This window comes from Balaenoptera physalus, assembly GCF_965194825.1.
Source record: "Balaenoptera physalus genome assembly, chromosome: 16".
NCBI lineage: Eukaryota > Metazoa > Chordata > Mammalia > Artiodactyla > Balaenopteridae > Balaenoptera > Balaenoptera physalus.
This window is the reverse complement of record NC_138898.1, coordinates 24,015,337-24,042,814: the sequence shown is the minus strand read 5'-3', so window position 1 is coordinate 24,042,814 and position 27,478 is coordinate 24,015,337. Positions and strand designations below refer to the sequence as shown.

The following is a 27,478-nucleotide window of genomic DNA, read 5'->3' as shown; positions in this document are numbered from 1 at the left end:
CCATGACCTTTCCCACCCCACCTTCACCCTAGGCCAAAACAGCCATCCATCCTCTGTGTTCCCAGAGCTTTCTGTCCACACTTCTCCTGGGCACACAACACAGTTTAGAGTTGCTTTTGTACCTGTCTCTCCCACTAGTTTGTGAGCCGCTCAAAGGTCATAAGAAACTCTGTCTGATGACTCTCAGCAGCCCTGACACCTAGGCCAGGGCCTGGGCAGAGCGGGGCTGAAGCCTGGCGTGCTGATGACTGAATCCTCACAAGGCCCGAGTACCACACATAGTGTGTTCTATCCAATGATATCCTTTTGTTTGTTTCCTTTTTTTACTGCTGACTACCTTCCATGTTTCTGCAAGTTCAGAACTGCCAAACTTCTTACTGCACCATCTTTCAGAATGGGCTAAGGTACAAGAAGAGTCAAGGAACAAGCCAGAGCCAGAGTTAATTCCTTCTGTAATGAGAGGGTGGGACTACAATCCAGATCTGTCGATGCCCACCTTGGGGCTCTCCCTACTCCCATACCAGTCGTTCTCCTAACTGTGCAAGAAGAACCAGAGCCACAAAAGGACAATGTCAGAGAAGTCAAGCACAAAGGCAGCATCTCTCAGAGGAAAGCATTCACTGAACCTGCTCAGCAGAGCTGGCTTATACAAGCCAGTAAGCTTTAGAGCTGGAAGGGCCCTCAGAGATCACCTAGCTCATCCCTTTGAGGAAATGGTAAACTGAGACCCAAAAGGGGAAGGGACTTGTTCTCCAGGTCACAAGAACCTGGTTTCTGGATGAATGCTTTCCCTATTTCACCATCTGCAGGGCATTTCCAAAGATCACCAACACATTAATCTGCAAATTTCAATTCCGGCTTTCCAACAAGGCTCATTTACATACAAACATACTTTCTCCTCTTGGGATGCACCTGCATTCTGGCTGGCTATTGCCCAGAAAGAATGGAGAGCAGGAGTAGAATTCCTTATTAGCAAGGATCCTCTGCCTCCTGGTCCTATATTCTAACTTCAGTGACCTGTAAGCTGCCTCTCCCCCTCACCTCTAGCTGAGAGATGGCAAGCTGCCACAGCTAGAAATGGTTTTCAGATATCATCACCCAGGCTGGATTAGATCATGAAAAGGGCCCTTCCTGGAAGAGGGTGGGAGCTCCATCAGTGCAGACACATGATCTGCAGGCAACAGGTGAGGGTAAGCGAGAGCAGCTTCCTGAACTACTGGACTCGCCCTGAAGGGCCCTTCTAGCCAGCCCAGCAGCCAAGGGGAGCTGGATATTCCCCCGGTGAACCTCTGTTGTGATCTTACCCCCTCACTTAAGCGTTTGTTTGCTGGTGCGCAGGTTCTGCGTCCTCACTGCCAGATAATTCCATATGGAGCACCCTGCCCATGGATACACAGATGGACAAACGGATGAGAAACTCTCCCCAGTTAGCACTGGGTTGTTCTCTTATTAAGCGCTTATCCTTTCCATAATGCTTTGCTTTTTATTAAAAACCCATACATAGGGCTTCCCTGGTGGCGCAGTGGTGGAGAACCTGCCTGCCAATGCAGGGGACACGGGTTCGAGCCCTGGTCTGGGAAGATCCCACATGCCGTGGAGCAGCTGGGCCCGTGAGCCACAACTACTGAGCCTGCGCGTCTGGAGCTTGTGCTCCGCAACAAGAGAGGCTGCGACAGTGAGAGGCCCGCGCACCGCGATGAAGAGTGGCCTCCGCTTGCCGCAACTAGAGAAAGCCCTTGCACAGAAACGAAGACCCAACACAGCCAAAAATATAAATAAATAAATTTTTTTAAAAAACCAAAAATCAAAACAACAACAAAAAAACCCATACATAAGGGCTTTCCCTGGTGGCGCAGTGGTTAAGAGTCCGCCTGCCAACGCAGGGCACACGGGTTCGAGCCCTGGTCCAGGAAGATCCCACATGCCACAGAGCAACTAAGCCCGTGCGCCACAACTTCTGAGCCTGCGCTCTAGAGCCCGCGAGCCACAACTACTGAAGCCTGCGCGCCTAGAGCCTGTGCTCCGCAACAAGAGAAGCCATCGCAATGAGAAGCCCTTGCACCGCAACAAAGAGTAGCCCCCACTCGCCGCAACTAGAGAAAGCCCATGCACAGCAACAAAGACCCAACGCAGCCATAAATAAATAAATAAATAAACTCTATTAAAAACAAAACAAAACCCATACATGTAGCACCACCACAAGGAAAAGTTTCCTTTTATATCAGTTACTCATATTTTCCCATTTATTTAAGCTATTAAAATTCATGCAGATATTTATAAGCCATCAGGATTTGGTGACTGGTATTACTGAATGTTTAATAATAAACTAAACAGAAGAAATCAGAGGGTTAAATGATGACTGCAATTCCTGTAATGACTTAATTAAATTTTTATTGAGTACATAAACTATGATGTCATTTCTAGCCAACCATGGGTCTGCTTTCCTAGCATGTCACAGGGTGGGAGCACTCAATAGGAGGCGAGGCTAAACGAGCAGCAAGTCTCGGCCGAAATGGGGAGGTGAGCAAGGCTCATGTGGCACACTCAATAAATTATCCGTTCATTTTTAAACAAAGTCCACAAGTTATAATATATTTGCCATGCACTTTTTATTACATAATAAAAATGTTACCTTAAGGATTACTTAACACATACTACAGATGTTATAGCAGAGGCAGGCACAAGGGGCAAAGAAAACAAACATGAGCAGGCCAGGGACAGGTCCTGGAGTTTACATCCCAGGGGGAACAGCACAGTATATTAAAAAGGGAATGCAAAAATGGTCAGGGAGGGGGGCATACAAGAGTTCAGGGTTACTAATCAGCAGATTAATGAATGAGACAACCAACGGGGAACACAAGTAAAGCAATAATGAATCTTGCAAGGCACATGTTTAATTAATGTAGTATTCTCAAGGAGGAGTATTTGCTTTAAAGAGATGCCAGTTCATTTGAGGCCAATTTGCTGCCCTCTTTCCCCTTTTCCCTGTTGCTGCTCTTAAAGACATTTATGTGACTGCTTAACAGAGGAACCAGATTATGTGGACGGAGGGCCTGACGGAGGATCAAGTTTAAACTCCTCTGTGAGCTCTGTAAGGTTTTTCATGATCTGTTCTTGGTCGTCTTTCCTGCCTCACCTCCTCCCACCTCCCCACTTTTATCTCACCCTCAGTCAGAGTAAACTATGTGCAATTTCCACAAACATGTCATGCTCTCTTATAGCTCTCAAGCACACTGCTGCCAGGAATCCTTCTCCCTTCTTTATCCACTGGGATGCTAACTCCTTCTTATCCTCTAAGACATAACTTACAAATTATATCTTCTGAAAAGCCTCCTCTCTCCCCAGTCTACAAAAGTGTCTCAGAAACAGTTCCCGTAATTCACTGTTTACCATGTGCCAAGAACTACGCTAAGAGCTTTATACATATGAGCTCACTTAATCCTTCCCAGTGACTCTCTGAAATAGGTGCTATTACTGTCCCCACTTTAGAGAAGAGGAAACTGGTGTTTGGGAAGGTTAAGGTTATACAGCTAGGAAATAGTGGGTCAAGATTAGAATACAGAGCAGTTCAATTCCATTGCTTATCTATGTTGGAACAAACACCATAAATAATGTGGCTGCCCTTTCATATGCCCTATACCTCAGGTTACCTGTAGAGGCTGGGCGAATGCTACTATGGTCTTGGGTAAACACAACGCAGATATTCCCGATCACAATGGTAGCTAGAGATGGGCTACGAGATGAGTGATCAGTGGCCTATTACTAATACGTCATACATTTCTAGCATAAGCTAAGCCCCACTCCTGAGTAAACTGGAGGGAACAAAGTATAATTATGGTGTAGGAGGGAAGAATGGAAGAAGGTTGGTATGGGTAACACAAGAACTGATGAGAATGAAGATAAGAATAAACTTTAAGGCTACTGAGGCAAAGCTGCTAACAGTAGCAGGCTAATAAGGATTTGTTGCAATGAGTGAATGATAAAGCGTGCCTAGAGTTGCTGACTGAAGCCTAAGGAATATATCAAATTCACCATAGGGCTACAACGCAGCACAAAAGATGGCAGGTCAGGTTTTAGTTGTCTTTCTAGGGGTTAGTAATGACATCAGCAACACTTTGCAATGTCAGCACCATGGGCTACAGTCACTGCATGCATGGCAATAAACTAGTGTGCACTGAACATCAGCCAGTCTATTTAAATTTAATGTTAGAAATGAGCTCACTGTGCAACATTATATGAAATACACAGAAACGGGTGAAAGTAGATAGAAAGAGAGAAGGGCACATGGAGAGACCAAATACACATGTGTGCATGTAACTCACTCGCATTACGACTAAAAGACCTACTGAGGATCCTTCAGCAATGATCACAAAATACAACAAATAAAACTCTGTATGTGTGTGCGTGTGCATTTGGTAGGTCCAGAGAAAACTGTGTTAACACCAAGAAGAAAGAAAAGGAAAAATAATAAAATATGAAAAGATGGACAATTTCTTTTCCTTTTTTTAGAAAATGATGTGAACATATGAGTATAGCATGTTCCAGCTGTGATGAGAAGCCAACCTAAACAAGGCATGAGATAATCTTTACATCTCATTTTAATAAATCACTTCAAACTTTTAATGCACCAAAGAGGTTTGCTACATTGAAAGGACTTTAAAAATACTTTTCCTTATTATTTATTTATTTATGTGTTTTGAAAGTTCCAGTTTTATTGCTTGGGATCTGAATATTCGAGATCTGCATAGCTTGATAAGGTCCTGAAAAACAAGGTATGTGGTTGTAACTTTCTCAACCTTAATTTCTAAATGGTTACAAAGCACAGGAGCCTTTTCCTCAGGCTTGGAAAACAGCAAAGCAAGAGATGGCTGTCCTTGGAAATTACAGTCATTTACCCTCTTAACAAGGCATTCAAACATATCAGTAAGCCCGTAATCACCTTGAAAAGAAGCTGATGAGGTATATTAAGGTCCTGGGAAGATCAAACTATCACGCCAAGTTCATTTTCTTCCATGCCAAGACATACAGCTAAGAGGGAGATAGCTCTAATCTACTCTGATTTCCGAAGTTTTTGATTGCATCCCACAGGACAAGTCTCATGCGCTGTTGTCCCAATTCTATAAACAAGGAAACAGAAGCTCAAAAATGTTGAGTAACTTGCCCCAAAGTCACACCCTGCTTGTGTGCTAGCAGTGTTGGAATTTTTATCTCAGACAGCTGGCACCTCAATCTAGTGTCTTCTCTACACTGTCACACCTTTCTGCTTCTGATGAGTCATACCAGAAATGGAGAATCACATAAGCAAAAATTGCTAATTTCAGTACGCTGGAAAACAAAAGTAAAATGGAAATGACCCTGAAGTGTTGAAAAATCATCCTAGAAACTGAGATGAGATTCAACAAGGTCAGATGCACAGTAGCATGTCTAGGCCAAAATAAATAAATAAGTAACAGGATGAAGGAAGGGTCTGACTACGTGGTCGTAATTAAGACCTAGAGCAAATCCCTGATCATGAGCTGATAAATGAGAAATGTGAAAAGGTAATCATAATTGAATACATCAAAAGAAATGCAATATACAAAGCTCAGAAAGTTTTCCTTCCTCTATTATTGTAATAGTCAAGAGTCTTTGTTTTAGCTACAGTACTTAAGAATAAACATGAAGAAACCAGAGGAATTTCAATGAAGAATGTCAGATTGGAATGATCACATTGGGTTGGCACTGGTTACAAGCCAGGACAGTCGATTCTATGGCCAACAGAAACACCCAGAGGCCGTTCCATGGGTTGGCCTGGTTGCTTACATCATCAGCCTCAATGGATCAGTAGATCTTGGAAGTATTCTGATACTGTCTAAGGTGAAAATCACTCACTCTCTCAGCATCCCTTCCTTAGAGCCTTCCTACTCCTCTCCAACTCCATGTGAGTTAGTAGCCTGCTGATCCTAGAACCATGTCCCCTCATCACAGAGAGGGGCCCAGAGTCCAAGCTAATCTAATGAGACTCGTTTCTGAGTAGAAACATCCAAAGATAAAAGACAGCTAAAATTGGATCATCCCAAAGAGATTACTAAATTCCTATTACTAATACTAGGATCCCTGAGCTTCCTTGAATCTTTCCTTCCTGAGGCCTGCTGTTAAACTCTCCTTTCCATTCTGTGAGCTTTAGTTAGCCCCCAATGAACTCCTTTGTTTGCTTAAATTAGCTGCAGACTCTGTTGCTTGCAATCAATGGATATACTGTCATTCATCAACTCAATAAAACCTCTCCATAATAATAACATTAGCTAACAATTAACATTTGTTGAATGCCTACCATGTGCCAGAAACTATATTAAAAACTTTATATGTGTTATCTCTTTAATTTTCACAATAATCCTAAAAAGGGGGTGTTATTGTCATTTTATAGAAAAGGAATCACTCCATTTTCTGTGAAGTCTTTCAAGCTCCCCAAAGCTTACTGCTTTTTCCTTCACATGGTTTTTAATATTTCCACCAGGAAGATGCACTGTATTATTTTAATAATCTGTTTACAGGTTTCCCCCTCCCCCCCCCACTGCATTAGAGCGTGAGCTCCTTGAGGGCAAAGATGGCACACTGCTCAGCACATGTCTGTAGAATGAATCGATATAATATTTCCTGTCATAATTACCTCTTGTATTATTGATGCCCACGTACTTTTAACAAATTTTAAGAAAGCTCCCTGAATACAAGGATTTGGGAAGGGGTTGAGCAACCCTGTATACATGTTGCTACTGTTTTCATGGTTTTCAAACACAACTCTGCTCTAGCCAGAAGAGGTTCAACTCCTGTCCTTTTAGTCTGTTTTCACATGGCCTCTGAAACTCCACACCTCTCTCAAAGCAATCTCTTCCACTGAAAAAAGTTTCAAGACCACTTCTAGTTCCACTACTACCATCTAATAGAGTTCTAGATTTGGAGGCAAAATACATACGCAAGGGAATTCCCTGGTGGTCCAGTGGTTAGGACTCCACACTCTCACTGCGGAGGGCCTAGGTTCAGTCCCTGGTCAGGGAACTAAGATCCCACAAGCTGCACGGTGCAGCCAAAAAAAAATAAAAATTAAAAAACAAACAAACAAAGAACCCAAAATACATACACAAGCAGTTTCAAGTAAAAAGGAGACTTTATGACTGAAAAGAGAAGGAACTTCATGATTGCCAGGGTAAGAAAACACAAAGTGGGCAACTGAGTCTTCCTCTCTCATTAGTCACTCTAACAAGATAATAGCCAACTAACTCTCTGATGTGAACAGATCAAACATTAACAGACCTTTGATCCCTGCCTGCTCTATAACAAGTACTATGGAAGAATAATTAGGAAACTAAGAAGTGCTTTTCTGCTTATATTTCCAAGTTTAAGAAAGGACTTAATGCCCTGCAAACAAGTGCCAATGCATGAAAGTTTTGATCAGGATTTGGTTTTCTATCGTTAAATACAAGATTTGGAAAGTGAAAACAGTCTAACTTATTAATGGTCACCAATGGCCAATAAGCAAATTAGAACCAATTAGCAAGACAATTATCTGAAGCATAAGCAAAGGATAATTCCATTCACATCTACTAGGATGGCTACAATTTTAAAAAGAAGAAAAAAGAAAAATAAAAAGCACTGATGAGGATGTAGAAAAACTGGAACCTTCATACACTGCTGGTGGGAATGTAAAATGGTACAACCGCTAGGGAAAACAGTTTGGTGATTTCTCAAAAAGTTAAACATAGAACTACCCTATAACCCAGTAATTCTACTCCTAAGTATATATCCAAAAGAATTGAAAGCTGAGATTGGAACAGACATTTGAATGTTCCTATCAGCATTATTTACACTAGCCAAAAGATGGAAACAAAGTGTTTATCAACAGATGAATGGATAAACAAAATGTGGTATATACATACAATGGAATATTATTCAGCCATAAAAAGGAATGAAATTTTGATATATGCTACAACATGGATGAACCTTGAAAACATTATGCCTAATGAAATAAGTCAGACACAGAAGGACAAATATTGTACCATTCCTCCTATAGTAGGTACCTAAGATAGGCAAATTCATAGAGACAGAAAGTAGAATAGAGGTTACCAGGGTCTGGGGGGAGTGGAAATGGGGGAGTTATTTAATGGGTATAAAGTTTTTACTGGGAATGATGAAGAAATTTGGGAGATAGACAGACAGTGGTGGGACTTCCCTGGCGGTCCAGTGGTTAAAACTCCACACTTCCAATGCAGGGAGTGCAGGTTCGATCCCTGGTTGGGGAACTAAGATCCCAAATGCCACGGGGTGCGGCCAAAAAAAAAAAAACAATCCTATGATAGACAGTGATGATGGTTACACAACATTGTGACTGTATCTAATGCCACTGAACTGTATACTTACAATGGCTAAAATGATAAATATTATGTTACATATATTTCACCACAATAAAAGATAATTCCAATTACAAATGGTTCTTCCCACACAAGTATTTCAGTCTGCGACTTAACCATGTGTATGTATATATTAAAGCCTCTCATGATACTTCTCGATTTTGAGCAGTAGTGTCATGAAGTCATTTACGTTCCTTGCTAGACCATAAGCTGTCTGGGTGCAGAATTCTACATTGCCTTGCGTGCATTTGATAAGTATATATTGAGTGCCTACCATATTCTAGGCATTGTGGTACATGCTGGGCATAAAAGATGAATAAAACACAGAACCTGTTCTCAAGAAGTTTGTAATCTCATATGAAATGACATACAAATGATTGTAACAACATACTGTATGTAAAAAATGGCAGTGGTGAGTCTGGGGGCTCAAAGGCTTCAGAGATGAGGTAACATTTATTATATTGGGTATTAAAGGATGACAGGGATTTGTACTTTTTAGACAGAAAGAATAGTATGCGTAAAGCCACAGAGAGGGGAACAACTACAGCATCCTCAGAGGAAAATCTGTAACAAAGAGCTCATGATGGGACGAAGCAGAAGGTAGAGCTGGAAAGGCAGTTTACGTTTGACTGTAAATGGCCCTGAATGCCACATGAAGGAAAGACAAAGAAGAGTTCTTAGCACAGGGAAGCTGCACAGATAGATTTGTTGTTACTGTTATTTCACTGAAGTATAGTTGATTTACGAAGCTGTGTTAGTTTCAGGTGTACAGCAAAAGTGATTCAGTAATATATATTATTACTGAATATATATATATGGATAATTAACAATATATATATTCTTTTTCAGATTCTTTTCCATTATATATTATTATAAGATATTGAATATAGTTCCCTGTGCTATTGGATAGATTTGTTTTTGAAAAGTAACCCGGGACTTCCCTGGTGGTCCAGTGGTTAAGAATCTGCCTGCCAATGCAGGGGACACAGGTTCAATTCCTGGTCCGGGAGGATCCCACGTGCCGCGGAGCAACTAAGCCCGTGCGCCACAACTACTGAGCCTGTGTTCTGGAGCCTGCGAGCCGCAACTACTGAGCCCATGCACCGCAACTACTGAAGCCCGCGTGCTCTAGAGCCCAAGCACTGCAACTACTGAGCCCGCGTCTGCAACTACTGAGCCCGTGTGCTGCAACTACTGAAGCCCACATGCCTAGGGCCTGTGCTCCACAACAAGAGAAGCCACTGAGATGAGAAGTCTGCGCACCGTAACAAAGAGTAGCCCCTGCTCGCCGCAGCTAGAGAAAGCCCGTGCACAGCAATGAAGACCCAGCGCAGTAAGTAAGTAAGTAAGTAAGTAAGTAAGTAAATAAATAAATAAATAAATAAATAAATAAAATGGGAAAAATAAGAAAAGAAAAGTAACCCGGCAAGTACAAACCATAAAGCTGGGGGAAGGATCGGAGGCAGGAATCCCAGAGGAGGCTGCTGCAATGGCTCAGATGAGAGTTGGTAAGAAACTGAATTAATGTAAGTGGCAAAAGGAATAAAGAGGAAAAAGTCCAGCAAGATCAACAGGATTTGATTATGAAGTGAATGTGGAGCAGAAGGTGAGGCCATGACTCGCACCTAATCAGACTTCACTGAATGCCAGCTGAAAAAGAGAATGCAACAGTTATACGCAATCATAAGCTGATGACTTTCTGACCCTGGCAGCGCTAAGCGTAGACAACCAGTCTTGTAGGGTTTTAGCAGTCACGGTGCCCTCAATGTCTCCTATGTTGTGGTAATGGAAAATCTTACTTGGACAAGATGTAATATGAGCAAGATGTGTATTTAGCTTGAGCCTGCGGGCGTCTCCAGCAGAGCAGCAGTATAGCACACCAGGGCCTAGGAGCCTGAGCCCCTTTCCTAGTAATTTGTTCACCACGTGTCAGTGGCTGTCATTCCTCTGGGTCCTCTGCATTCTACCTGCAGCCATGAGGTCTGATTTCTGTCATCAAGAAGATGCTGACACACCTAGGTTTCCAGAGACACTCGCAGGCTCCCAAATGCACCCTGGACCTCATGACTGTATTTATAAGTGCAGAAAAGCTGCAGGCACAACTTTGCTTTTTTAATGATTTTCTATTAAATTTAGGCAGACTGCGGACAGTGGAGAACTAGAGGATGCTTGCTCCCCATCAATGCTGGCTATCTCAGATGCACAGACATATAACCAAACAGTTGAAAATGGATAATTAACAAGTTTGAGAGTTCTTTGCGAACAGAGCCTGGGCACTGTCACTTGTCCTGGGTGCTGAGGATCTAAACAACCTAGAGGATCTAGAGGCAACACTGAGCTCACAGGCCCCAGCCAGAGTCCTTTCCCACTCAGTGAATTTCAGACAGACATCATGTTACCTGGGCAGCAACATTTTCTCAGACGATGCAAAATCTAGCCCCTTCCCGGTCTTGAGATTGGGAGCCCTTTTATCAAACAGACCTGAATTCTCCTTCTCTGCAGGAATGGGGAGCAAAAGAGATGGGAAACGCTAATTAACTTAATCACACATGTTAACTGGTGACTCCAGCTGGGCAGAGGAGGTCAGACCAAAATCTATAGCCCCAAACAATAAAGTGGATATTTCCATTGTTCTGAATGGATCACAGAATGCTTGTCTTTTACTGTTGTTTCCTTACTGCTTACTGTTCAGCACCATACAATTTCCAAAATACTGACCCTGTGGTAATCTGAGAAAGAAGCTGTTCCCTGCTGTAGAGATGAGGAAACAAAGGCTCAGAAAGGTCAGATGACTCGCCTAATTATCACTCAGCTCATAAATGCTCTAGATGTTTACAGAAACAAGGCATTCTGACTCCTGGTCCAACATTCTTTTATGACTCAAACAGAATTGCCATTCAGCTGATAGCTTATAGAATCTTGTAGAAGCATCCTGGGAATGGCTGAGCCTGGATTCTGGGTAGGAGTGATATGATCATTCCTGCTCAAGTAATGAGGAAGCCAAAGGTGAGGCAAGCAAGGAGTAGCGTCCGAATACCCCCTGAAAACGGAATGGACACTTGGCCTTATGAGCTCTGAGAGTGACCCCATCTCTATAGGGTAATCCTTTTTTGTCCTCTTTTTTCTGTACAATGTTCTTAAAAGGGTAAGCATTTTTTAAAAAACATAAATTTATTTATTTATTTTTGGCTGTATTGGGTCTTCACTGCTGCGCATAGGCTTTCTCTAGTTGCAGCGAGCAGGGGCTACTCTTCATTGCAGTGCACGGGCTTCTCATTGCGGTGGCTTCTCTTGTTGCAGAGCACGGGCTCTAGGCACACGAGATTCAGTAGTTGTGGCTCGTGGGCTCTAGAGTGCAGGCTCAGTAGTTGTGGCGCACAGGCTTAGTTGCTCCGTGGCATGTGGGTTCTTCCCGGATCAGGGCTCGAACCCGTGTCCCTTGTATTGGCAGGCGGATTCTTTTTTTTTTTTTTTTTTTAAAGGATTTATTTATTTATTTATTTATTTATTATTTATTTATTTTTGGCTGTGTTGGGTCTTCGTTTCTGTGCGAGGGCTTCCTCTAGTTGCGGCAAGCGGGGGCCACTCTTCATCGCGGTGCGCGGGCCTCTCACTGTCGCGGCCTCTCTTGTTGCGGAGCACAGGCTCCAGATGCGCAGGCTCAGTAGTTGTGGCTCACGGGCCCAGTTGCTCCGCGGCATGTGGGATCTTCCCAGGCCAGGGCTCGAACCCGTGTCCCCTGCATTGGCAGGCAGATTCTCAACCACTGCGCCACCAGGGAAGCCCGGCAGGCGGATTCTTAACCACTGCACCACCAGGGAAGCCCAAAGGGTAAGCATTTTATAAAGGAAAAAGAAAACTGCTGCTGGAACGCTGTATCTGTTAAAGAGATGCTCTCTCTAGTGATCTGTATTCAAGTCCCACTCCAGCCTAAGAAATATTCTGAAACCTAAGCAAATTCTGGGCCCAAGCAGCTCCACTTCCCCATCTTGTGACTCTAGAAGACAAATCTCTGAGTCTCAGTTTTTCCATTCAAACTATGCAAAATTGCCTTTTTTCTTTTTACATTATCACATGAGATAAAAATGCTTAACAATAAGTAGTGAAGTTTACACAGCAAACACCTATCTCAGTCCCAGGTACTATTCAGAGAGTCTCACACATGATAGCTCATTTATTCTCCACAAAACTGTAAGGTGAGGTAGGTAACATAGCTATCCCTATTTTACAGACAGAAAACTGAGGCACAGAGATTAAGACTTTGCCCAGGGTCACACAGCTGGGGTGGGACCTGAGCCCAAACAGTCTGGCTTCAGTGCCCACGTGCTCTCAAACACCGTGACACTGCCTTGGAAGGGAGGTGAGAAACCTGACCCACTCCTTCACCTGAGACGGGGGCCTGGCAGTCTCCGTCCCTCCCTTCAGCACCTGGGGGCTGCCTAGTTCCCTGTGCCATCCTGCCACCACTCTCAACCCTGCTCTGGGCCAGCTTCTCCAGGAAGTCTGCAGCTAAAACAAAACAAAATGAAACAAAAACCAGGTGAACTCTATCTTACTTGTTCATCTATTTAGTTTGGAACTTAATCTATGAAAGATTCAACTTCATTTCTCTTCTTGGCAAAGACTAGATTGTAAACCCTGTAAGATCATTTCTCTATGGCATACGCTCTACCAGCAGCATTTAGGGATTAGCACGTGGTGAGAGACCAAAATGTTCCTTGAATAAATAAATGAGTGAAAACAATCCTTAACAGCGCCATACAAATTAATAATGCTGCTGGACCTCGAGGAAAAAAAGAATTCAGTAATGCCTTCATCATTCAACAAATGCATATGCGTGCTAACCATGCACCAAGCACTGCTCTGGGAGTTGAGGCTACAGCAATAAACGAGAGAGAATTCCTGAACTCCTAGAGCTTACATTCTAGGGAGGGAGGAAGGGTCACAATAAGCAAAATAAAATATATAGGGTGCTAGATAGTAATTTAGTGTTATTACCCTAACCCTGTCATTCAAGGTCCCTAAGATTGGAAGTGCCTGTGTCTAGTGTACAGATGCGGGGATAGGGTGGGAGCCTGCTGCTGCTAACAGTTGGCACGCACTGACGTGAAGGTAGGGAAACGACTCAAGGACAGAACCAGGGATGTTTGATGGAAACTTTACTACAAATTCCTGAAGGACAAGGCCACATGGTCCCATCTGTGTCCCCAGCACATAGCAGGCACTGAGTGAACACTTCATGATGGTACAGGGCATCTGGGGACTGCAGGAAGGGAAAATGGGAAGCCCCATGCCTCCATATGTACCACTCTGCTCTGCACTGCCATGCCAGATGAGAAAGGGTCAAGGCAATAGTTGAGGAAAATTAATCAAGAACAAATATTATTCAGAATATACTTTACCCAGCACAGATGTCTCAATACCTGTGTCAGTTTTTGAAAGGATTATCTGTACTTCATTTACTTCAAGGGCTTCATTCCCTTTGGAGTCCCTTGCAATGCAACAAAATTACTTCTTAAATTAAATCAAGAAGCATTTCCTGTGTACTTAGAACGTGCCTTGCTCTGTGCTGGGCCCTAAGGAGGTTAACTCAAGGACGCCCCGTGATTCTTGCACTTGAGAAATTTATAATCACACTGCTAGAATAACACACAAATGTAAATCTGGATGAGTTAGGGAAGATTTCAAGAGGAGACAGTAGACTATGGACAGGCAGAGACTGGAAGAAAAGTGGGGCAGGCAGAAAAGATAATAAAATGATGGTGAACCACAAGGAGCCTTGAGGACAGGTTAAGGGGTATGGCACCCATCTAGCAGGCACCAGGGAGCCGTTGTGGGTTTCTGTGTGATGAGTATTTGACATGAGTAGTGTTTAGGAAGATGAGCCAAGCTGTTAAATGATTTGCAGGATGGAACTGAGATGAAGAGTCGAGAGTCAGGGGGACCAGTGAAGTAGCCTACAGTGAGTTCAGGTGAGAGGTCAGGACCTGTTCTGAGTGTAAGACAACTGAAGTCCTGATAGTGGTTGTTTTAATGAAGGGCCCCTTGTAGTTCTTCCTGCTCCTTTGAGCATCAGAGATGTCACGTATACAGCACATATGGCTGACACTCAGAAAAGATCAGCTAAATAGATGGCAATCAACATGGAAAAAGAAGTGCTTGCTTTCCAGCTAGGCCCCTTCAGCTCTAACCAACCCCACAGCATCATTCAGCCAGCATTTAGGGAAACGATCAGGAAAAGGAGTGTTACAGCTGTCTCACCAATGGATCCAGAAATACTCACAGCACATCCAGGGCAGCTGCAATCAATGTATAGCTCTAATGTATCCTGGGTCTGACATCTTGGCTTCCAGAACTTTTTTTCACATAGGTATCCCGATCTTAGGAGAACCGTCACCCTCTGGTAGTGCCCAGTGCCAGGTTAAACCCACAGGAGAAAAGAGCAGACAGCTGCCTACTCTGTGGTAGGACATGGAGTCGGGGGCATCGTCGATCCTCTCTGACCCCAACAGCTCCCCAGTGCTACTGCAATCACTCCTCCTTCCAAAGACACTAGTTACAAGAAGCCCCCCATTCAAATGCAAATGTTATCAGGGACCATTAAAACATTATCCTATTAGCATCCATCAACAATTTAGCGTCAGTTTATCAGGAAAGGTAGCAATAGGGAGCTGATTCTAATGAGTTAGGAAAAGACTCTGTGAGTTCACTCACTCATTCACTAACATCTGATAAAGGCCTATTATGTACGAAGCACTGCACTAGACACAGGAACACTGACCTTAAAAGGACCAAAAGAGGTCTGTAAGACAGGAAGACAAAATGGAAGGTGTATATGGTAGCTCTAGGGAATGGCAAAAGTGGCAGGATGATGTAATGAAAAGAGCAACAAAATGAACCAGCAGTGAGTTTTAATCTCTGCCCTGCTACTAATATGTGACACTGAACAAGCCACTTTCCTTGCCAGGATTTAGTGTCCTCAATTGGAAAAGGTTGAATTAGGATTATCCTTGTGGCTGTCAAGCTTCTAGGAGATTGCCAGCCACTGAAGCAGCACAAAATATAAACACTGACTGCTTTGCAAATCTGATCAGCTAGGGCTAGCCCTGACTGGGGCTTCCCGCCACCAGCCAGAGCAGTCTGGACTTCCTTTACACAGTCCCTGGGGGTCGTCACCAAGTGGGATTCTTCTGACATCCACATCTACCCACTGTTTCAAACCAGACAACTCTAGCATGTCTGAACTCCACATCTGTCCCCAAACCACTCTAGTCTCTCATGGGCCTTTGAGCTGAGGATATTAGGGACAGGGCCAGTCATCCAGGGCTACCGGGCAAGAGAGGCTTGGAGAACAAGTGGGAAGTGTGGCAAACTACTGTTCACTCTTGTAAATTCTCCCCAGGGTTGGAAAATTCTTGTCTCACAGATTTTTGTCTGAGCTGGAAGGGGCCCTTAGAAATAACCTGGTCCAGGTTCTTCATCTGAACCCGCTGATTAACGGTAGGACCAAGTTTTAATTCCCTGCTCTTCCAGCTCTAAGACTAGTGAGTGGTTTTTCAACTTCCCCATCCTGTTTCCTCTAGAGGAACGATCCTCTTTGCCAGGCAACTCAGCTGGGGACCTAAAGCACAGCAGATGATAAACATCTTCTGTCTTTGAAAGAGAAGAGGTATAGCCATAAACAAGTGTGCTCAAAATACCAAAGAAAATAGAGTTCCTGTGAAATTTGAAGAATTTTAGCAAAAGGGCATAGGACAGGGATGAAAAGAAGTAGTGCGGGAGACACTTAGAATGCCATGGAGTGCTTAATGGGAATCATCTCCTACTTGCCCCATAACCAGGTACAAACCACAAGCCCATTGATTCTTAACCCCAGCAGCTGAACTACCCAAGGCTCAGAAAAGGGGCAACACACAGAGTTTACACCTTTTATTATTCTGATAGAAATTTCTCTCCTAGGAGCAGAAAGGGGTCAAAAGTCCAAAACCAAAATTATATCTCTTTATAAGTCAGAGCAAAGAAGCATTACAGCAGGTTTTTTTGTTTTTTTTGTTTTAATAAAGCCTCAGTGAACAGAGCAGAGTAGGAGGTGTTAGAAAACTCACTACAAGTAATTTATTCGCTGGGAACCACAAAGGCTTTCCTAAGAACAGCAAAAACACCATTAATTTCCCCAGTACCTTCCTTTCAAAGGACTCCAAACACTTCACACATATCGTTTTAAATTGTCCTCAAAGGCTCCAAAATAAGGGGTTACTATTTCCCCAGGTTCAGATGGAGAAACTAAAACATTCATGCCTGCCCTATCTGTCCAAGTCATCCTAACAGGCTCAGCTAACATCGACTGAGGGCCTTCTATGCACATGACCCATGCCAGGCAAACGGGCGATACAAAGACGAAAGATATGATCTCCATCCTCCAGTGAGTCAGAATCCAGTGGGGCATGACAGATGTGTACACAAATCTTTTTGAAATAAGGCAGCCTATGCTAGGTGCTGTAGAAAAGGTCCAAATACAGTGCCTTATTTTACCAAGTGGCACTAAAATGTGCCAAGTACTGTGCTAAGTCTTCACTACCATCATATTGTTTAAGTCAGACTATGTGTGGCTTATAGAGAAAGAAAGGCGAGGTAAAGAGACTTGCCCAGGGTCTCAAGGCCGCACTATGGCAAAGCAGGGATTAGCACCCAGGTCTGTTTGGCTCCAAAGCCTGTGTGATGGGAGGTAACTGCTTGGGAAAACGGTCTTTGGAAAGTCTAGCACAACGTACCCATACCTTAGAGGTGAAGAGCAGGACACATGGGCCCTCACTAGGTTGCTGGGGAAAGGCCTGTCTCCTCAGCCCGAAACTGCATGTGCATGTACTCATCTGGATCCTCCACCACAGGGACTGCTCTTGCGGATCAAGAAGCCAAAGGCAAGGGTCTTCCAAAAGGGAACAGAGATCTCTCTGAGCAAAGAAAGACTGCAAGGTCCTGAGCACTCCATCTTCTGTTGGTGGGCACTGAAAAGTGGATCCAGGCCAGAGGGCGTGGGATCCCCTGGCTGGCTGTGACAGAAAGTCTACAGCCTGTGGGAGCAGGGCATGGTGGTCATGGTATACATACCAGCAGAGCATCCTTTTCTCAGAGCTGGAGTGGAACTCCTGCAAGGGAAGGAGCCCCCTGCTGGAGGTCCCTAGAGAAGGGCCTGACCTGGAGATAGCTCTGCAGAGCTCACCTGGTGGGGGTAACCTCTGCCTCGTTTGCTAAGGCTCCATTTTGGAGGCTAAGGAACAAAGTGCCAGATTTGGAGGAAGAAGAGCTTATGGGGCAACAGGCTACTGTCCCCAGACCAGACAGGTTAGAGTGCATAGTCAGCCCTGGGGAATCCCTGGGTCTTAGCAAGGGTCAGGTTAATATATAGCTCTATATTAAGGCTCCAGGACAAGAAAGAGATGGTGGAAGGAGAAGGTCCTCCAAACTCTGGAAGGAAAGTTGGGCCTGGAACTAAGGAAGCCCAGTCGCCAGCCTAGCAGTCTTCCCATTTAACACGTGTGATCCTTCTGCAATTGTTTTCAAATCTTAATTTAGACCTAACAAGACAACAACAAAAATCCTTTGATGGATAAAAGTAAAAGAAAAGTGTTAAGTAATAGTGTGTGTGAGAGAAAGGGGATAATGAATAATTATACCAAAATACCCAAATAAGGGAAGCTCTATACTTTCTGGCAGCCATGGCAATAGGAAAGCAGGATTGTTACACCATTCTCATTGTTAAATCAAGGGAAGCATAGAAGTTCATCAGGGCAGAGAAAGTTCTTAATTCTCAGTGCAGAGACACTCATATATACACAAACGAATGTGTATCTGCACACATACACATATGCTTACCCCATTTCTCTTTCCAAGGAACAGGGCAAGCCGCTCTCCAGAGCCCTGCTGCCTCTCTCACACCACACTACCACTGCATGCAATGAAGCACTTCAACAGTTAAAACATTTTTGTGCCAATATTTTAAGAGTGCAGAAGGTTCCAAATTACATGTAAAATAAACAATGCCAGACTGTGAAAACTTTTGGCTGCAACGTTCTCTGATGTTAACAAGAGTTTCTTTATTACTGTAACCTTTCAGAAGTGAATAAAAATTATTTCTCTGCCCTAGTTTTGCCCTCCAATAAAAAGGAAGAGAACAGGGACCATGGAAAGAGCTGTACAATGACCTCTCATGAAGCCTAGGAGGCTGGGGAGGGGGCAGTTTAAAACACAAAGCCTTCCATATATGTTTCTAGTCAAAGGTTAGAAATTTAGCTTGTGCTGTGCTGATCATATTGTAAAATTTCACGTTCCTAGTATTTTTATGTAACTAAAACCCTTAGGGGGGACAAGAGGGCATTTTCAAGAGCCCAAACTAAGCTGCTACTATGGAGAAAACCCAAATCTTGATCAAGGCTCCTTAGCCATTCGGTGAATCTCCTGACTCAGAAACTGAGTCTGAAGTGCCCTTAAAAAACAGGGAAGAAGACCTATAGGTGGCCAGGACTTTGACAAAATGTGTTATTTTGCAGACCTTTGAGTCAATGAGTCTGTGAATACTGGACACACAGAAGGATCTCAAAATGGAGCTAGTCTGGACAGTCTGTTTTCACCACTGCAGGAGAAAGAGGAAAAAAGCCACCAAACAAAGGCAAACATGCTCTTGTCCTCTCACAGAACACTGCCTTTACCCACGCCATTCCTCTGCCCAGAATGTTCCTGTCTAGCAAACACTCATCCGAAAAGATACAAACCAAATGTCATCTACCCCAAGCTTTTCTCCTCTGGGCAGAGCAATTTTTAAATATCATAATCTCTTAATATTATAATTACCTGTCTATATGTTTGTCTTCTCCTACCAGACTGGGGAGTCAGGGACAATATCTTTGTCATCTTTGTATCTCCAGTGCCTAGCAGAGTACCTGGAAGCTAGCAGACCACAATAAAATGGTTGGATAGATGGGTAAAACCTTGTTTGTGTCTGGGAACAGAAATCAGACAGAGAATGATGAACTGCTAAAAAAATAGAACACAAGCTCTGGGATTTAACACAAGGCTAGCTTTTCAGACTTTCACAGAGTTGCAAATGTTAAGTCTGGAAGAGAATTTAGAAATCATCAAGCTCCCCTCCCCAGAGAGGTGAGGTGATTTGACTTATTCAAGCTCACCCAGAGAGTGGCCGGGCTGGCCAGAACTCCTTCCATTATACCACACCATCCTTTCTCTTTTGCTGTCAAAAATTGCAGGTATAAATATTTTTTTGGCAATAAGATGAGAAATACGATTAAGACTACAAATTATGAGAATGTTATTTCATTATAAACAAATGAACAATGGATGTCACACTAGGAATTCAAATAACTTGATATAAAATACAATATCTGAGTTGCTCAAAAAGCTAAACATAGCATACCATATGACCCAGCAATTCCACTCTTAGGTATATACCCAAGAGAACTGAAAACATATGTTCAGATAAAAACTTGTACATGAGTGTTCACAGCAGCATTATTCAAAAAAGCCAAAAATGGAAACAGCCCAAATGTCAATCAACTGATGAATGGATAATAAAATGGGGTATATCCATATAATAGATTACCCATAAAAAGTAATGAAGTACTGAAACATGCTACAACATGGATGAACCTTGAAAACATTATGCTAAGTAAAAGAAACCAGACACGAAAGACCACATATTATATGATTCCATTTATATGGAATGCCCAGAATAGGTAAATCCATAGAGACAGAAAGTAGAGTAGTGGTTACCAAGGGCTGGGGGAAAGGGGAATGGGGAATGACTGCTAACGGCCATGGGCTTTCTTTCTGAGGTGATGAAAATGTCCTGGAATTAGATAGTGGAGATGGTTGCATAACATTGTGAATTTACTAAAAAGGCACATTCAAAATGCTGAATTTTATGGTATATGAATTATATCTCCATTTTTTTTTTAATGGAAAAGAAATACAATCTCTGCCTTCTAGTAATTTAACTGAAGGAGTCAGGACCAGAGATGCTTAAGGACTCAAAGGTTCTGAGTTATATGACAGTTAATATAATGCAAGTTTGGGGAAGAAGTAAACACTTTTAAAATCTTAATGCTAATGCTAGAACCACAGTTTTTAGCAACGACCTTTCCAGGCAGTACAGAGTAGTGATTAAGAGCATGGGCTCCAGAGTCTGGCAAGTTTGGGTTCCAATCCAGGCTCTCATATTTACTGTGTAAGTCTGGTTCAGTTACCTAACGGGTAGGCTAAATAATGGTCTCCCAAAAGATATCTACATCCTAATTCCTGGAACCTGTGAATGTTACTTTATGTAGCAAAAAAGGACTCTACAGCTGTGATTAGATTAAGGATCTTCAGATGGGAAGATTATCCTGGATTTCCAGGTGGGCCCTAATTGTAATCACATGCACCCTTACAAGAGGGAGGAAGAGGGTGCTTAGACCCAGATAGAAGAGGAGAATGCAACGTGCCCACAGAGGCAGAGATTGGAGTGATGTGGCCACAAGCCAAGGAATGCCAGCAGCCACCTAAAGCTAGAAAGGGGCAAAGAACAGATTCTTCCCTAGAGCATGGCCCTGTTAACATCTCGATTTCAGCCTAGTGAAAATGATTTCTAGCCTCCAGAAGTATGAGAATAAAGTTCTATTGTTTTAAGCCACCAAGTTTGTGGTAAGTTGTTACAGCAGCTATAGGAAACTAATATACTACCTTTTCTGATCCTTAGTTTCTCCATCTGTAAAATGAGGATAGGATTTCACAGGTAAGATTGTTGTAAAACATAAAACTGAAATGGTGCTTATAAAGTGCACAGCAAAGAGAAAGTGCTCAATAATTGTTAGCTATTACTATTGCTGAACTCTGTTTCTGTATTATGCTGAAATCCTCAACTTTCACATGTCCTCTTAGCAGGGAGAGCAGTAAGAACTGGCCATCAGGAAACCCGAGTTCTGTTCTTCGGTTGGTTTCTAACGTAAGCTTACTCAGCTCTCCCAGAGCCAGTTTCTCCATCATTTAAATGACAGGATCAGACTAGAGCACTGGCCCTCAAACTGGAGGGTTTGTTAAAATACAGATTGCTGGGCCTCACCGCCAGAGTTTCTCATTCAGCAAGTTCCTAAGTGATGTTGAAGCTGCTGGTGTGGGGACCACTTTGAGAATATCTGGATTAGATTATTTCAAGATTCTTTTCCAGTTTTAAGTCTGAGGTTCTCCAGGAACATCCAGATGTAGCACTCCAGTAATAAACACAGCTGTATCAGGCTGAAATAGCCTTTAAACTAAGTTCTTTTCCCCATGGGGGACAGGAGGGTGTGAGGTTATATGGTAAAGACTGCTTTTAACTTTTGAACGAAGCAGAATGAAAAATCTTAAGCAATGGTGGGAACAGGAAGAGGCTGTCCCCTTATCCAACGTGCTGGCCCCATTTTAATTTATCTTAATCCCACCCTTCTGCCTTTTCACCAGACCCGTCCCCCTAATGCCCTCCTCTAGAAACACATCTAGGTGTCTCCTGAATACATTTATTGGCTTTGCACAGTATAATACCGCCTTTGTTAGTCTCCCAGCCCAGCCTCTCCAAGCACGGTGTTCAGTCTTGGTGTTCCTCTACTCCTAAAAAAAACATAACTGAGGAGTCTCTGAAAAATAATTGTAAAATCAACTAAGGCGAATTCAGACGATGTGGAGATATTCAGACTCTAAATGCTGGAAAAAGAAACAAATTCAGAACATTGTTAGCATTCTCATCTGTCTTTTTTTTTTCCCCTTAATCTCTATCCGTCCTGTTGAGTAGGAAACTTCTGCTGTATTGGGTTAGAAATTCTGAATAAAGGGGCCTCAGGCTTGGGACTGCACTGAAGAAATGGAACACCTCTAGATTCAAGAAAAGCTGTCCTCTTGGTCTTTAGAAGTCTTTGGTAACAAGACAGGGGAGAAGGAACCTGCCATGAAGTTGATTTCCACTTCCCCCTCACCCCCAGAGGTATCATCGTACAGTAAAGCAGACACTGGACTGGGAATCAGCATACCCTAGTTTTTGGTCCTCATTTTGCTGTTTTCTAGCTGCATGACCTTGGGCAAATCAATTAACTCCTCTGGGACTCCATTTCCTCACCACAGAAGTGAGAGGGTGGGAACAAATCTATAGTCCTTAACCTGAGATGGGCATCAGACATCTTCTTGGGGGGGGGGGGCTTCCTTGCTGGCGCAGTGGTTGAGAGTCTGCCTGCCGGTGCAGGGGACACAGGTTCGGGCCCTGGTCCAGGAAGATCCCACATGCCGCGGAGCAACTGGGCCCGTGAGCCACAACTACTGAGCCTGCGCGCCTGGAGCCTGTGCTCCGCAACAAGAAAGGCCACAATAGTGAGAGGCCCACGCACCGCGATGAAGAGTGGCCCCCACTTGCCGCAATTAGAGGAAGCCCTCGCACAGAAACAAAGACCCAACACAGCCAAAAATAAATAAATAAATAAATAATTTAAAACTTTAAAAAAAAAAAATCAAAACGACATAAAAAAGTAAAATTGAGAATTAAAAAAAAAAAAAAAGAAACCTTCTGGGGAAGTTTTTCAAAATACACACACCTGAGCACCTTCAGACCCAGAGAATCTCTGAGGCTCCCAGTCTAATGTTCTAAGGTTCATCTATCCTATAAAGTGGATTAAAAGTATAAGTGATGAGAGAGCCAGGGAATCCATGAGGCAGGTCAGAGAGAGAAAAACGAAACTTTTTTGGGGGGGTGGGGGGATGGGCCAGAGAAACTGAATCCAGGTGCCATAAGAGATCATTAAGTCAGTATTTGGGAGATAGTGCTGGCCAGACATTAATAATAGAAGCACATACATACACCCAACAAGTATCTGAGGGGTGACTACGTTAGGCACTCTGTGTTAGGCACTAGGGATCCTAGGATCCCTATCCCATCTAATGGGCGTGACCTCCACAAACCCGTCATTACAGTACAGCATGATAAGTCCTATCTCAGAAGTTTGTGCAAAGTGCTGGAGGAATACAGACAAGGGAGTGGCCAAATATACTAATATTACTGGGAGGTGCTGGGAAAAGCTCCTTGGAAGAGGTACTATCCAGCTGTGTCTTATAGTGCCATGAGCAGAGGAGACAGGATTAAGACCACTTCAGACAGAGGGAACTGCATGAACGAAGGCCCAGAAGCATAAAGGAACATGGAATATTATAGCACCAGTGAAAACGAGGCATGAGTGGAACATGTGTTTGAGTGTGTGTGTGCACACGCTCAAGCATGAACATTTGCATGTAAGAGAAGTTTGCTGGAAATTAGACTAGAAAGGTGGGCTGGGGCCAGAATGTGAAGGCCTCTCCCCCAATTTTTCTCTTTGTAAAGCTTCAAACTTATTTTTTTTTTTAAGGTGTTAAGAGTAATACAACAAAAGGTTGTTGTATTACAACCAAGAAGGTTCTCCGATATAACTACCAAGGGTTCTTTATGCCATTGCTGAGAGGTCTGAATTTTGTCCCTCAGAGATTTCTAGACAGAGGAGGGATATGATCAGATGTGGGATTTAGAGAGAATACCTCTGGCAGCTTATATGGTGGCAGGTTCACTAGAGGGGGAAAGTCCAGGAACTAGTTAGGAGGCCATGTCCAATAAACGACAGATGATGAGGAACTGACATGAAGCAATGGAACAGAGGAGAGGATAAAATCCAGAGATATTTTGGGCAGAAAAGTCACAAGACAACTGGATGCAGAGGATGAGGAAAGAGCTGAGGACATTCTAAGAATTCTAGCTTGGGGGGCTGGACTGGTGGTGATGACCTTAGCAGTGAGACAGGAAACACAGGAAGAACAGGTTCGTGGAGCTCTTTATCCCATCTCCTGAGTGAGATTTATTTAGGAGTAGCAATAGTGACCCCTGAAAGAGAGGTGTGGAAAATGGCTTTAGCTGTGCCCGATGCACACAGCTCTAAGCAGTATTCTAACTATGGTACAAAAGATACCAAATGGAACAGGGCACCCAGAGAGATTGGAGGCAAAAGAAATGTGATGCATTGGAGAGGTAAACAGTTCTGCAGTGATGAGCTGAACTGGGAGTACTTAGCATGAGGAGTACTTAAGAAGGTATTAGGGGAAGGCAGGACTGTGTCATGCACTGAGTCAGCCAGGGCTTTGTAAAATTGAATTAGGTCACTGTTTCTCCTACAGAAATTCCAGGAGGTAAACTGAAGATAAAAAAGTGGATGGTGCTTCCCTGGTGGCGCAGTGGTTGAGAATCTGCCTGCCAATGCAGGGGACGCGGGTTCGAGCCCTGGTCTGGGAAGATCCCACATGCCGCGGAGCAACTAGGCCCGTGAGCCACAATTACTGAGCCTGCGCGTCTGGAGCCTGTGCTCCGCAACGAGAGAGGCCGCGATAATGAGAGGCCCGTGCACCGCGATGAAGAGTGGCCCCCACTTGCTGCAACTGGAGAAAGCCCTCGCATAGAAACGAAGACCCAACACAGCCATAAATAAATAAATTAAATTAAATTAAATTAAAAAAAAAAAAAAAGAAGCCAGGGTCACTAGAGTGGAGTGAAACAAAGGGCAAAAAGGTAGACGATGAGGTCGGAGAGATGGCTGGGGCCAGATCAGGTAGTATATGGTTGACCGCCAAAAAGACTTTAAAAAAAAAAAAAAAATAGTGGATGAAATTCACTTATTTATTCAGTCAAGAAACATTTACTGAATGCCTACTAAACACAAAGTTCCGCTGAGGCACCACAGGAATACAAAGACAAACAAGTAAGAATTAGACCGCAGGAAACTCACAATCTATAACTGAACGTAAAAATGGCCATGAGAGAGATAAATGACCATGTGCATAGACAGCAGTCTCACGCTTTATTTAATTTCAAATACAGAAACGTTTATAACTTCTCTTTTAGGGACACTCCCTGAAGTGGAGTGAATTCAGTACGCCACTCAGAAGGTCACATGACCTGAGCCATCAGACTGGCATTCTGGTTGTATGCACCCAGGCATCCAGTCAGTTAGAAAACCACCTAAAGCATACATTCCATGCACTCTTGCTACCTCTTAAGGCCTGAGGATAAGAAACTTGTGTAGAGAAAGGAACGCATCTATTAGAGGTACATCTTCAGCTGACTCAAATTCATGGGCCAATTCCAAAATGGAATTGCTCTGCCTTCTAAGAATTTAGTCTTCTCTCCCCTAATAAATAAGTATCCACTGCAACAGCTTAGGACATTTTAAAAATGCTCAAAAGAACGATTGATATTGAAAAACAAACATGTATTCTTACAAGCTTTGAGCCCATGGGATTGCTCTGTATTTACACTCCACCATTCATATTACTGGCCACAAAAACTATACCCTTAAAGTGGTCCTTGCCTTTTAAAACAATACCTTTGGCAGTGAGTTTTAATTCTGACCTAGAGATGCAAAGTATAGCAAAATTTTTACCTCATGGTAAAACAAAGGAGTTTGATTGAAGATTTTTGTGGGGGGAAGGAAGAGATGGGAATGGAATTACAGAGGTCTGGAAGGAAATTTCCAGAAAAACTAAAGTACATGTAATTCTTATTTCTACTACCTTTTATAGATTTAAAGCTTTTCTGGTTTAGAAACATAAAGTACCTTATTTACAAATTGTTTCTTTTTAATCAAATAATTCCACTAGAAGATGAGAAATCATGGACAAAGAAAAAGAAAAATTGAGAGTGGAGACAATTTCTCATTTCTTTTTCTTCCAATATTTAAGACTAATGAGCAAACAAATATCCTCAGAATAAAAAGGATACCTCCTCACCCTACTTTTTCCAACACTTATAGTGGGCTTCCAGAACCATCTCCTTTCATCAGATATTTACGGGGCACACATTCAGCCAAGGAGCAATGATTGGCACTTTGGAGAATACAAAGAGGGATGCATGTGATCCCGCCCCCCCTGGAATTCACCCAGAAGGCAGTCAATATATGAATGACACTGATGCAAAATAGAAACAGTAAAAGCCAGAAGAAGGGTTAAGATAAATTAGTAAGGTACTTACAGCTAGGGGAAACTGGGATTGGCTTCCAATTTGAATTGGAGGGACATGAAGGAATTGGGGCTGGCATGTTAGGGCAATCTAGGTATATGTACCACATGAGAAAAGACGCAAGACATTCAGCTTGGCTGCAGTGAAAAGTATGTGAGGCAAAGATGGAATGTGATGTTCACCGAGTGCTTCCTATGTACCAGACACATGTGTAGAGGTTTCTCATATTTAAGGTTCAAGAAGAGTTGCGGAAATGAGTTTGGAAAGGTAGTCTGGAGTATGATCAGAGGACTTTACAAAGCAAAACGCTAGTTCTGAAAAGCAAAGTAGAATTTTACAAAGAAGTCCAATTCAGCCCACAGCTCCTCCATCTCCTTCCAGGCCCTCTGCACCATTCCATCAAGCAGCTCTGCTACAGAGAGAGCAGGAGACCATGAGCTGACAGGAGGTTCACCCTTATTCAGAAAAGCAGCGAGCAAGAAATCACCTGACATCCTGCTGAAGCCAACTGTCACGCCAGGGACCACTGACAGAGATAAACTTGCCATTTCTTAACTAAAGCCCATCCCCACCCACTCCTACCTTGTCTCCACAGTTTGGAAAGCTTAAACCTGCTTATTGTAAGCCACAAGGTGGAGATGTCTGGCAGGGCAGAACTGAAAGGAAGTCGTTTAGCCAGCCTAAGGTTACCATTAACACTTTGAGCCACTGCCTTGAGCTAATTTTTATGTTTGTTTTTTAAGTTTGGTTGAAATGTCACAAATGGAAAAATTAAGTAAAGCGCTCCAGTTAGCAACAAGACTGGACACACCTGGCTGCAAACCCAGCAAAAGAAAACTGACTTCATTAGTAGGAGAGGTAGAAAGTGAAATTTACATCTGAAATCTGCCTGCACCAGGAGAAAGTGCTGAGGCCAAAGGCGCTGTCTGTTTTTACAGCTGTGTCAAGTCTTAGTTCTCTACTCTTACCAACACTCAGGAGTGAGGCAAGGGCCCAAGGAAAAATGGTCTCCAACCTCTTCAGCTGCAACTCAGCTCACAAAGGTTTTTAAGAA

At 43.2% G+C, this 27,478-nt stretch overlaps 1 protein-coding gene and 2 long non-coding RNA genes across 4 annotated transcripts in view; 1 reads left to right on the top strand and 2 right to left on the bottom strand.

Moving 5' to 3' along the window:
- The window catches only part of LOC309645398, a 33,953-nt gene extending 7,896 nt beyond the window's left edge, over positions 1–26,057 (top strand). Inside the window, exon 2 of the long non-coding RNA XR_014254866.1 lies at positions 361–26,057. This is a non-coding gene — a long non-coding RNA (uncharacterized lncRNA). The remainder of the gene's footprint in view (positions 1–360) is intronic.
- The window catches only part of LOC309645408, a 191,169-nt gene that overhangs the window by 103,495 nt on the left and 60,196 nt on the right, over positions 1–27,478 (bottom strand). The gene's annotated exons all lie outside the window — the stretch shown is intronic.
- The window catches only part of UQCC1 (ubiquinol-cytochrome c reductase complex assembly factor 1), a 96,162-nt gene that overhangs the window by 14,241 nt on the left and 54,443 nt on the right, over positions 1–27,478 (bottom strand). The window lies entirely within an intron of this gene.